The following is a 13,598-nucleotide window of genomic DNA, read 5'->3' on the forward strand; positions in this document are numbered from 1 at the left end:
GGGTCGACAGTGAGAATCTTTTTCCTCGTATGGAGTCAGCTATTACAAGGGGGCATAGGACAGATGTTAGGGGTAGGTTCTTTACTCAGCGAGTCGTGAGTTCATGGAATGCCCTGCCAGTAGCAGTGGTGGACTCTCCCTCATTATGGGCATTTAAGCGGGCATTGGAAAGGCATATGGAGGATAGTGGGCTAGTGTAGGTTAGGTGGGCTTGGATCGGCGCAACATCGAGGGCCAAAGGGCCTGTACTGCGCTGTATTCTATGTTCTATCCCTCCAAACCCTTCCTAATTCATATACCTCCAAATGCCTCTTAAAATGTTACAATTGTACCAGCCTCCACCACATCCTCTGGCAGCTCATTCCATACATGTACCATCCTCTGCGTGAAAAGGTTGCCCCTTAGATCTCTTACATCTTTTCCCTCTCACCCTCAACCTATGCCCTCTAGTTCTGGACTTCCTGACCCCAGGGAAAAACTTTGTCTATTTATCCTATCCATGCCCCTCATAAATTTTGTAAACCTCTATAAGGTCACCCCTCAGCCTCTGACGCTCCAGGGAAAACAGCCCCAGCCTGTTCAGCCTCTCCCTACAGCTCAAACCTTCCAACCCTGGCAACATCCTTGTAAATCTTTTCTGAACTCTTTCAAGTTTCACAACATCTTTTTGATGGGAAGACAACCAGAATTGCATGCAATATTCCAACAGTGGCCTAACCAGTGTCCTGTACAGCAATATGACCTCCCTACCCCTGTACTCAATACTCTGACCAATAAAGGAAAGCATACCAAGTGCCTTCTTCACTATCCTATCTACCTGCGACTCCACTTTCAAGGAGCTATGAACCTGCACTCCAAGGTCTCTTTGTTCAGCAACACTCCCTAGAACCTTACCATTAGGTGTATAAGTCATGCTAAGATTTGCTTTCCCAAAATGCAGCACCTCACATTTATCCGAATTAAACTCCATCTGCCACACCTCAGCCCATTGGCCCATCTGGTCCAAATCTTGTTGTAATCTGAGGTAACCCTCTTTGCTGTCCACTACACCTCCAATTTTGGTGTCATCTGCAAATTTACTAACTGTACCTCTTATGCTCGCATCCAATCATTTATGTAAATGACGAAAAGTAGAGGACCCAGCACCGATCCTTGTGGCACTCCACTGGTCACAGGCCTCCAGTCTGAAAAACAACCCTCCACCACCACCGCCTTCTACCTTTGAGCCAGTTCTGTTTCCAAATAGCTAGTTCTCCCTGTATTCCATGAGATCTAACCTTGCTAATGAGTTTCCCATGGGGAACTTTGTCGAACAGCCTTACAAAAGTCCATATAGATTACATCTACTGCTCTGTCCTCATCAATCTTCTTTGAGAATTGTAGTTTTTGTAGGTTTGTTTCTCTCTCCCCCCAGTGGTTTGTGGAGCAGAGTAGTAGTTTATTTTCTGTTATTATTGTCATTATAAGGCTGTTACAAAATCACTACAAAAGAGTGTAAAAAATGTAAAATCTTTTTTCTCAATAAAAACATTTACAAACAAAAAAGGCAACTGAATGAGGCCATGAATAAGAAAGGTTGAAGGGGATATGGGCCAAATGCTGGCAAATGGGACTAGTTTAGTTTAGGATATCTGGTCAGCACAAACGAGTTGGATCAAAGCATCTGGTTCTGTGCTATATGGCTTTATGTTGTATAGTCATATATAACTAAAGTCAATTTGTAAATTACGTTGTTGAAATGAGATTGCAAAATAATGATACCACTGTGATTCGTGGTGGTCTAACCAGCCTTGCTTAATTTTTGGATGTGCCTCTAAACATGCCATTCAAGAACAGCAGAAAAAAACTGAAGGCAAGCATTCACCGAAAGAGGCAGCAAGTGGGCTCCAGTGTTAGCTATCTTGTGTGAATGCGTAATGGAGGACTGGAATTAAATTAGAATGGAGACTGCCATCAAATAATTCAATAAATTCAAAATTATGGCACAGAAAATGATTAGTTGTAGAATGCTATGTCAATGCTAATGTGACTATCCACACTTTGACACAAGTCAAGCAGCAGGTTGGGACACATTATTTGGTTGTGAAGCTGAAAAAAATTCTTTCATTCAATTTTCTCTCATGCTCAGTATATACTCTGCTGCTTTTTTTTTAGTACTAAGAACACAAAGTAAGTGTGTGCGTTTCGCTTTGGATGAATTTGATAAATTTAAAAAGTTCAGCATACAGAAGTTAATGCCTGACCAAAATAAAAGTAATAATAAAGATTCTCCTTGCCTCTTTTTATCCTATTCTTGGGGTCAAGGTTGGCAGGAACAGTCTCCAAGCTGCCAACTCTATGATAACGAGGTAATGGGAAAGAGTAGATTTCACCCCCTTTAACATCTCACCTGAGAAAGTCAAGTCCAAAAATTAAGTTTTTAAACACCTTTTACACAGTACGTACAGAAATTTCTTTGAAGATTTTCTATAGCAGGCAATGTCGACAAAGGGATAGTTTAAGCTTAAGGAGTTACTCTGGGTTTCAATTTATCAAAATGTTTGTTGAGAGACTCAGTCACAGTTTGGACTTCATGTTTTTGTGGTTTACTGTGAGAAGGTAGCCAAAATAAATGGTGTTTGGACCTGTACTACAAACACAGTAAAAAATCTAATCTCACTGTTCATCATATGGAAGGTGGGAGAAGACTTAACCTTTCGCCAAAATTTTAGGAGGAAACAGGAACTGGAAAATTGCCTAATTTAAAACCGTAGACTTTTCTGTCAAAGAAATCAACATGCAGATTATTTTGGAACTGTTGGAAAAATACCCAAAACAGGTATTGGATGTCTACAGTCAAGAATTGGTAAATCAAAGTTATATCTCAGCCAAGGAAAATTCTTCATGGAACCACTGCATAGTTAATAAATACCTAAAGATATAAATAACTAATATACAACATCTTAACAAACAAGTATTCCTGGGAGAAGTAACAAGCAAGTGAACCAAAAGAACTGACATGTGTGGCATGGCTTATATTTATATCTGCTTTGTTCAACTTGTCCTGTGTACAAACATTTATGCTTTGTCTAAAAACAAAGCATAACTTTTTGGTACCATTATGTTGGTTAAAATTAGGTATTCAGACTTCTGTCAATGTTAATAGTTTCTAATTGGATTTCCAAATATATAATTCCTAATTTACCACTTTCAAACTCCATTTAACTTACCCAAACAATGCGGTGTTTCAAACAAAAAAAAAGCTGCAATGCTGCTAAGGTATTAATTAACACAAATCACCAATTTGCAAAGATTGTAACAGACTGATCTTTATGACATTACAAAGCTGTAGACAAGGTCTAACACCTCAGGTGAAAGTAGTTTTGGACAGAAAAGAGTTCCAAAATTGATTGTATTATTGCATGCAGAAGCGGAAAGTTGTTAATACTGAAATAAGTAAGTACAAAAACCAGTTACTAACAGAGTCCTACACCAATTATTGTTTTGCCTGTTACAATCTAAATTAATGATCCAGATTAAGGTGTTATATGATTATCCGCAAATGTAAAGCATTTTACAGAATTATTTTAAAACTATTCATCTTGGCTGTTTGGCTTTGTCTCTCCCAGTTTCCTGTCATTGAGAGAAATGTGATTGAAGCATTCCCAAGCCAGAAAAGAGAAGAAAGCAGTGTTGTGAACTTAATCCAGCATTTTCCATTAGGAAGGAAAGCAAGCACTGGAAACATTAAGACATATCTCATTACACTGAATACGAAGAACCTTAATGTGAATAAACGAACTGCAATAATTCAAGAACAACACACCAGCTCAAAGGATTATCCAAACCATATATTCAAATACAGAGTTCCAAGCATACTGGATGAAAAAATTGGACAAGGAGTGAAAGAAAATCAAGATAAAGGCTAGTTTTAAATTAAACAACTGATCTCGAGGTGACTTTAGAAGCAATGAACATTAATTTTGAAAAGATTGAACATCGTGAATACTGAAAATCAGAACATGTAAAGATCATTTGGTCTCTAAACACTAAGCATAGCAGCCTTCGGCGATGGCTGAAAATTAGTTAGCAAAATTCCAGCAAACCTGTGCTCAGCTAAAATGAAAACAAACATTAAAGAAAAAGTTTACAGGCACAAAGATCAAACGAGCAACGGTGCATAGTCTCAAAATTAAGACTTCATGAGCAGGCAGTATTAGAAAATAAACTCTGTTTCTAAATGCCAAAAAAAATTCTATGCAGACTGACTCTGGTCTCATTGCCATTCACAAACCAATCTTACTCCAGTTTGATAAAACCAAGGTTTAAAATTAAGCTTCCAAACTTCAGGCAGTTTTAAATGGGGTAAAAGATTCAAGTCAAGAGTAAGCACCCCTTCAAAATAAATTCCACTTTAACCACTGATCAACTGTATAACATGCCAGATGACCAGTCAATAAACATTTCCAAAAACACTATTCCAGGCTGTACTATTTGGATTAATATCACAAAATAATTATATTTTACAGTATACAGTTACATTCCAAAACAAACACACATCATCTTCAGATCACTGACTGCATAAATGATGAACAGAGGAGAGCAAACAAAATACAGGAGTAATTGTTTTGGTAAAAAATTCAGCCAAACTCATCTTTATTGTACAAAGTTTACAAAGAGTTGGCTAAATACACTGTTCAAATATATATTTTTAAAAATTCTATGATTTTAATCATAGAAGAGAACACCCACTCAGTTCCTAAACCACCAGTTGGTACCAATAGTTATAAATTATTACACCCTGGATATCTCTCAACTATGGATCAGAAAATGAAGCCCAGGTTTGCAATGCGACAAGTGAGAGCTTCACCAAAGCAATTGTTCAAAACCAACTACTACACACACCTTGATTATCACAGTAATGAGTATATTTAACTACTATCCACTAATCTGTATCTGAAAAGATGCTCCAGTTCAACAGTGTATCTTCTGCACAAAGTTGAACATTGCATTATCAGAAACAGTACTCTAAATGTGACATGTTGTTAGTTATGTCTAAGCTTCCATGCCACTGCACAAGTTACACTGCTCCTGTGAACGTCAATATAATTGTTGTCAGTGCCCATTGTAAGTCTTACTGAAATGTAATTCCATGTATTTAACCTTTTTGGTCCAGAAATAAGAAATAGGTTCACTTAATAGTTTGCAGTATGTGCCTTGCATTCAGCAGAATCACAGGTCAACATAGATAATCATACAAACACTAAATTCAAAACAATTGGAAACACCAGTTTGAGCCCAAAGTGCAGATTTTCCATTGCACCAGGCTGCTGCAGTGACTCAAGTCTAATCAGCATTCGCCAAAACTTAAATGGGTACTCAAAGCCTCCCCTCTGATTTAATCCAATATCAACACTGAGAAGAATACAATGCAGCACTAACCAACTACGTAAACAGGGGAGTTATTTGAATTGCTGGTCAGTGCTCAGTGATCAGCTCACATTGCCAATTTTTAACGATATTAGTGGAACAAAACAAAAGGTGGCAAAAGTTGATTGACAGCTACTCAAAATGTGTTATCAGCAAATCTCATTTGTGCTACTGGTTAAATTGATCACCAAAACGGAATGTCCCCATCTGACAGGTACATTGAATTGTACAAATTCCATAACAGCAAATACTTTGGTTTAACAGAAATGGTCTTGAATTAAAATTACACTATTTAAAACTTTATTGACTGCACAGACAGAACAGTGAGGAAATGCACTGACCAGCACATCAGGAGAAACAGAGTCCTGGTTGAATGGATCCTCCTCTCCATTTGCTGGTTGCAATATAGGTGCAGAAGGTTCAGCTCAAGCCTATTCTCCAATTCAAAGATCATGACAGATCTGTGGCCAAACTGCACATACTTGCCTTTAAACCATATCCCTTCATACCTTTGCTTAAAATTTATCTCCCTTAGATTTAAAATTATCAGCCGGCCTGGCACGCATTGCTGTTCGTGGAAGCAAGTTTCGAACATCAACCACCCTTGTGTACAGAAGTGCTTCCTAACAGCTCTCCTGAACAGTCTGGTCCTATTTCTCAGATTGTGCTCCCGAGTTCTAGAATCCCCAACCAATAGGAGCAGCTTATTAACTAACCTACCTATTCCTACGGCAAAAAATCCTGAACTTTATAGTAAGAACTGAAGGTTCAACGAGACCAATGGCACTCTGGAGGAGAAGGTCAAGACGATAAACAGCATTTCCAATCCTGCTGCAAACTTCAGTTAAAAAGCACCCCTGAATTCATAAGTTGAATAAAGGTCAAAATTAGTTATAATGCCAGATCTAATTGTCTGTTGACTGGCACTAATTAGAATGATTCAATGAGCTGCTTGAATTTCTGCCCATGAAACCATTTCACAGAGCAAGGTCTTTCAGAATGCCAAGAAAATTAGAGAAAAATTAACATGTTGACAATATATTTTCTTCAGTAATATGAACCTGTCAAATTTCAGTTCAACAGTCAATATTCTCCTAGTTAAGTATGGAAAAACAAGTTTATTGCTGGATTTCTTTGCAACATTGATATTGAAGTGGGAAAAGGATGGCTGTTTTCCATAGTTTTATTCAGAATGTTGCACAGAAAGCCAATAATAAACTGAAAAGGAGATACAATTGGATAGGTTGCCCGTGCAGAGAGTGGATAAGGGACCAAGACCAGATAAGACTTTTTTTTAAAAAAAATTCATAGGATGTAGGCATTGCTGGCTAGGCCATTATTTATTCCCATCCCTAGTTACCCTTGTCCAGGTGGCGATGAGCTGATTCCTCGAATTGCTGCAGTGTAGGTACAACCAAAGTCACTGGGAAGGGAGCTCCAGGATTTTGACCCATGTTTAGAAGATGGTGACTTTGGAACTTTTACGAATTGCATCCAAGGACACTGAGCAAAGAAACAGTAGAAATTGTGGATAGTATCACTATTATTCCTCTTCTGGGAACATGGGCTCAAATCCATCATTAACAGATGGTGAAATTGGAATTCAATGAAAATCTGGAATTAAAAGCTTATCGAATGGCATCCACGTAACCATTGTCAGTGGTTATAAAAACCCATCTGATTTACTAATGTCTTTTACATAAGAAATAGAAGCTGGCAATTTAGCTTCTCAAGCAACCTACCCCTCACCTCAAATTCAACAAGATCACAACTAATCTGCCCTAACCATAACTCCTCTTTTGTGCCAGCTCATCATAGCCCACTGGCATAGTGCTAGTTTTCACGATTTGTTTGCCTTAATTTTTGAGTCTTCATGTAACATGGAGTGAATTGCAATGGTTGAAGCCTAGCAGCTCTGCTGCTGGGACTTAGGAGGAGGCTGAGATGAATCATTCTGGCTGAAGATAGGTCCAAATGTTTCAGTCTTGTCTTTTACATTAATGCTGTAGGCTTCCTCATTGTTAAAAATGGAGATATTCCCAGACATAAATTGTTTCTGAGAGTTTAACTTCTATCATAATTCATGCCAGGATGTGGCAGAGCTGCAGAGCCTCAATCTGATGCATTTGTTGTGGAATCACTTCACACTGTCTTTTGCATGTAGCTCTCATTATTTGGTATGCAAGTAATCCTGTGTTGTAGCTTCACAACGTTGGCCCTTGATTTTTAGAAATTCCCGGTGCTGTTCCTCCATTCTTTCATAAACTAGGATTTATCTCCTGGCATGATGGTAATGTCATCCCATTTCTCCCCTCAGTTGAAGCAAAATGCTCAGAGACACAGTATAGTTTTACTTCCTTCATCTTTATTCTGGATCCTGGCAGGGAGAGAGAACAATTGCCCATGTGCACAGAGACGGGAGTTCAGAGTTCTGGGTTGGTGCTACTGTTGGACAGAACATAACTAGGGATTGTGAAGGTGGTGTCCGGACATTCTGTTGGGTATAACTCCACGTGTTTGCCTATGAGGCTATTGTTTAACTAGCCAGTTGTCCCAATTTTGGCACAAGTACAGATTTGTTGGTGAGGAAGACTTTGCAGGGTCATCAGAGCTGTTTACCATGGTCTTTTCTAATGTTTAGGTTGATGCATGGTTCTGCGTTCAAGTTTGTTTCTTTGACTTTTTAGCATTTTTGACAAAGCTGAGTGGTTTGCTAGACCATTTCAGAGGGCAGTTAAGAGTCACCCGTAATGTTATGCATCTATAGGCACATGCATGCCAGACCAGATAAGGACAGCAGATTTCCTTTCCTAAATGAAGGTGGTCAAGGAGAATATCCCCGCCTGTCACGCGGGAGACCGGGTTCAATTCCCCACCGGGGAGGCTGCAGTACATTGAGTAGGCGGCACGGTGGCTCAGTGATTAGCATTGCTGCCTCACAGCACCAGGAACCCAGGTTCAATTCCAGCCTCAGGTATCTGTCTGTCTGTGTGGAGTTTGCACATTCTCCCCGTGTCAGCGTGGGTTTCCTCCTACAGTCCGAAAATGTGCAGGTCAGGTGAATTGGCCATGCTAAATTTAATTTAGAGCAGGACCCTAGGAAATTGCCTATCGTCAGCCAGAACTGATGATGTTCAATGATGATTGCACAATTTTCAGCGATAGTCATAATTTGGATACTGAAGCAGTCTCTGTCCAAATGCAGCAAGACCAAGACAACATCCAGGCTGACAAGTGGCAAGTCACATTCTCACCAAACAAGAGCATGTGTGATCACTTCCAACAAGCAAGAATCTAACCATCACCCCTCGACATTCAATGACATTACCACCATTGAATTCACTACTACCGACATCCAGTGGTTATCATTGAACCGCTATGAAAGGTTGTAATTGCATGACAGACTGTTATAGAGATTTAAATTGCAGCTGTAAGGTAAGATTGTATACACTGGGGTTCTTCTCCTTGAAACAGACTAAGTGGAAAAGAGATTTGACTGAGAAGTATAAAATTGACGGAGGGATCTGGTACAGTGTGTGGTAAGGGTCTATTTATTTTAGCAATATATACAGGAGCAGGAGTAGGCCATTCAGGCCTTCTAGCCTGCTCTGCCATTCATGATGATCATGAGTGATCATCCAACTCAACAAGCTATTCTTGCTTCCCACCTCCCCCAATACTTTGATCTCTTTATTGAAATCATACAATGTTTTGGCCTCGACTGCTTTCTATGTTAGAGAATTCCATAGGCTTATCACTCTCTGGCTGAAGACATTTCTCTTCATCTCAGTCCCAATGATTTACTCAACACCTTTAGACCTGTGACACCAGGTTCTCCAACCATGAACATCCTTCCTGCATCTGCCCAGACTGGTCCTGTTAGACTTTTATAGGTTTCAATGAGATCCCACCTCCTTTTTCTGAACGCCAGTGAATATAATCCTAACCGATTCAACATCGCCTCATAAGTTAGTCCGCGCTTTTTGAGTGGCACGGTGGCACAGTGGTTAGCACTGCTGCCTCACAGCGCCTGAGACCCGGGTTCAATTCCCGCCTCAGGCGACTGACTGTGTGGAGTTTGCACATTCTCCCCGTGTCTGCATGGGTTTCCTCCGGGTGCTCCGGTTTCCTCCACAGTCCAAAGATGTGCAGGTCAGGTGAACTGGCCATGCTAAATTGCCCGTAGTGTTAGGTAAGGGGTAAATGTAGGGGCATGGGTGGGGTTGCGCTTCGGCGGGTCGGTGTGGACTTATTGGGCCGAAGGGCCTGTTTCCACACTGTAATGTAATCTAATCTAATGTAATCTAATCTAATCATCCCAGGAATCAGTCTACTAAGCAAAGTGTTAAGAGAGTGTAGTTTTAGTGACTGGTGGTAAGGCTGAGGAAAGATGAAGAAATATTTTTTCACTCAAAGGATTGTAGGATTCTGGAACTTGCTATCAGGTCAGGGCAGAAATCTTGGAAAAGGTCTCTGGACGTGCACTTCAAATGACCCACAGAGTGACAGATCAAACAATGGAAAATGGGATAAGACTAAATGGCTCAGCACAAAATTAATGGACCAAGTTGCTTCTTTCTGTACCATAAACCTTCTTTGATTCCAACTAACGTGAGGTTTGTGGAAGAGATAGAGACATTTGGTGAGGGCTATGTATTGATGTGATATACACGGACAGCCAAAAGATGTTGGATACAGTGCCAAACAGACTAATGAACCAAGTTTAGTTCTTCATGGAATAAAAAAAACGCTAGCAGTAACATGGATATGGAACTGGTTGAACGACAGAAAACAAATACTGGTGGTTGACAGGAAAGATATTGTGAAACTTGAAAGGGTTCAGGAAAGATTTACAAGAATGTTGTCTGGATGTGGTGGGTTTGAGTTTTAGGGAGCAGCTGAATAGGCTAGGGCTTATAGAGGTTTATAAAATCATGACAGGTAAGGACAGGGAGAATAGCTAAGGTGTTTTTTGCCCAGACTAAGGGATTCCAAAACTAGATAGCATGGGTTTAAGGTGAGAGGGGAAAGGTTTAGAAGACCGGAGGGGCAATTTTTTCCTGTAGAGGGTGGTACATGTATAGATTAAGCTACCTGAGGAGATGGTGGAAGCAAATACAATATAACAATATTTACAAGGCCTCTGTTTAGGTACATGAATAGGAATGGTTTGGAGGGATATGGGCCAAATTCAAGCAAATGGAACTAGTTCATTTTAGACTATCTGGTCGGCACAGACAAGTTGGAAAATCTGTTTCTGTGCTATATAACTGATTCTATGATGGATTTTTTTTTCTCAGACTGCAGAAACATCTGTAATGGAGCTCCCCAGGGAGTCAATATTGGGAGTTTTACTTTTCTGAACATATTAATGGCCTAGACCTTAGTGCAGACTGCACAATTTAAAAACTTATCTAAGACACAAAACGTGGAAGTATTGCTAACTGAGAGGGTGATATTGTGGAACTTTCAAGTACAAAGGACAAATGTGCAAAATGGAAAGACAGATAGCAGTGAAGCTCAATGCAGAGAAATATTTCACTTTGGTCAGAAGTACATGGAGACCTCATAAAGACAGCATTTCTAAAGGGGGAGCAGGAGCAGAGAGACCTGAGCATAAATGTACAGAAGTCATTGAAGGTGGTACGACGGTTGACAGCACAACTTATAGAACATACAATATCCTAAGCTTTAGTAATGGGCACAGCATATAAAAACGATGGACTTCTGTTAAGTTTGCATATGACACGCATTTGGTCTGAACTAGAGTACTGCATCCAGTTCTGGGTGCCACACTTTAGGAAGGACGTGAAGACACTGGAGAGAAAGAAAACATTTATTAAAATGGTTCCAGGGGAAGAAGAAACAGTTATTTAGATAGATTGGAGAAGGTAGGACTATTTTCCTTGGAGGAAAAGAACTAAGATTTAACAGAGATATTCATATCACATGGGGTAGATGGAGTAGATAGAGCGAAACTCTCCCCACTCAAAACGATCAAGAACAAGACAGTACAGATTTAAAAAGACTTTTAAAAGGATCTAAAGAGAGAACAATGAATGGTTAAGTCTGGAATGCACTGAGATTATGGTGGAGGCAGGTTAAATTGAAACATTCAAAAGGGGCTGTTACCTAAAAATGAAGCATGCACAAGGTTACAGAGAAGACAGGGAACAGCATTAAATGAATCGCTCAGAGAGCTGATGGAGACAACAGAATGAATGGCCTTCTTCTGCACTGTAACAATTCTCTAATTCTGTAGAAATTAAGTGCACCACATAAACCACAGAAAACTATTCCAAACACACATTATAAAAAGGTACCAACCTGTTGTTTTTGCCATCTCTCACCATTAACCTTTAAAATTATTCCAAATTAATATTTGTATTAATACATTATTCCATACCAACTCTAGCAACTTTGCGAACTGCACACAATGTTGTCAGTTTTCTAATGAAAAACAACATTATATGCAAGTTCAAACAGTTCTCAAGGTGGTTAACTTTATGTGGACCGCACAGCAAACTGCCGCACCAATAGGTTCTCACACATTAACTTTCTTTGGCAAATGCCATCTTTCTTCCTACCCGAAGGCATTGATTCCTGCAAGATTATAGTTTCTCTTGACCCTCACCTATGGTCAGCGAATGTAAATGGCGAATTTGAGATTCAATGTCCATGCAGTCCTGAACTAGCCGGTTACGCTTCGGCGGGTCGGTATGGACTTGTTGGGCCGAAGGGCCTGTTTCCACACTGTAAGTAATCTAATCTAATCTAGCCAAAGTTAACCGATCAGCATTAAGGTGCAAAAATTGGCCTCAACACCACGGGCTCGGGAGAAGGTTATTCATCCAGGTCCCAAAAATGTACAAGTGCTGTGAACTCATATTACTGATCATGTAAAAGAAAATTGAGCTTTGTGCACGAGCGGCTTATACATTCAAAAGTGCCACCTACAACTCAGAAATAAAACCACAAACCAAGATGTTTGTAAAATTGCAAATCACCACAGAATGTCACTTCAGTTGCCAAGGGTGATGCGGTAATTAATTCAACGTCATCCAGGCAGCAAAACACTGATTGAATTTCATTTCCCCATCCCAACCATTATCCAACACTGTACATTGAAAATGGGCAACAAAGTTCAGTGTTCTTAAAAAAAATTAATTCGCCCGTTTGCCTGTGCCTCAAAAACACTCAACGAAGTCATTAATAATGAATTATAGTGACAGGCAAGCTTCAATACGTCCTGGTTAGTTCTGTAAGGATCTGCAGCGAGACTTGACACTGGTGCGAGTGCCGCTTTTGGAGCCAGGCCCGGATTCACTGCGTATTGCACAGGAACAGGGAAATCCCATCGCGGATCAGAGGCAGCTCCGTCCGTCCCCAAACGAAATACCCATCCCTGGGAGCAGGGCGGCCTCCCGCTGAAATGCTGCAGACGGGAGACTCGGGCCTACGGTCAACTCTCCCCCTTCCCCACCGCCCCCAGCCGCTTGGCTCTTCCCCGCTGACCATCCCTGCCATTTCGGGAGCAGGAGTCGGGTCTTTCCACTTCCCTCCTCCGAGAGGCTCCCTGCTGCACCCCACAGCCTCCAGCCCCGCTTCAGCGGCCGCAGTTAATGCGGTTAGTTTCGGGGGGGGGGGGGGGGGGTGGCAGGCCCTGAGGGTGCCGACCCCGGGCGTTAATGATTAAACGGCCGGTCCTTACCTTGGAAATATTTCACCCACACCGTCTCTCTCTTCCGTTCGCTCGCGGGTTTAAAGATTAACTTTCCATAGATCCGAGCACCAGCAAGCAGCCTCCCTTGCCTGCAGTTCGGTGTCCGCTCAGTCCTTACTCCTCCTGGCCGGCCAACCTGCCTCTCATTCGCTCCCTGTCCCAGAGACACACTCTTCCCATCCCCCCACCCATGGAGACAACCCAGGCTCAGAGGACGGAGCGAGTGACGCAAACGCCCCGCCCCTATCCCAGTGACCACGCCTCCCCCCAGGATGCATACAAGAGCCGCTCCGGCTCCGGCCACGCCCCATCGCGGTTGCGCGCGCGAGTCAAACCACCCCCACCCACCCACGGCGCAGGCAAATGGCGCCCCGGCCGCTCCCTCGCGCGCGTGCCAGCGCTGCCCCGCCCCCACACTCGGCGCACGCACAAGGCTGCCCCGCCTCCTCCCTCACCCGGGTGCGCG

The 13,598-nt window shown here is 41.5% G+C and overlaps 1 protein-coding gene across 9 annotated transcripts in view; it reads right to left on the reverse strand.

Annotated features, from left to right (window-relative positions):
• evi5a (ecotropic viral integration site 5a) overlaps positions 1-13,369 on the reverse strand; it is a 280,753-nt gene extending 267,384 nt beyond the window's left edge. For 6 of the 9 annotated variants that reach the window (XM_043698799.1, XM_043698797.1, XM_043698800.1 and 3 more), the window contains exon 1: positions 13,121-13,369. The gene's annotated coding sequence lies outside the window, so the exon portion shown is untranslated. The remainder of the gene's footprint in view (positions 1-13,120) is intronic. The other 3 variants (XM_043698802.1, XM_043698798.1, XM_043698803.1) reach the window with 2 other exon arrangements.
• Positions 13,370-13,598: the final 229 nt, after the last annotated feature.

Source organism: Chiloscyllium plagiosum, chromosome 11 (genome assembly GCF_004010195.1).
Source record: "Chiloscyllium plagiosum isolate BGI_BamShark_2017 chromosome 11, ASM401019v2, whole genome shotgun sequence".
Lineage (NCBI taxonomy): Eukaryota > Metazoa > Chordata > Chondrichthyes > Orectolobiformes > Hemiscylliidae > Chiloscyllium > Chiloscyllium plagiosum.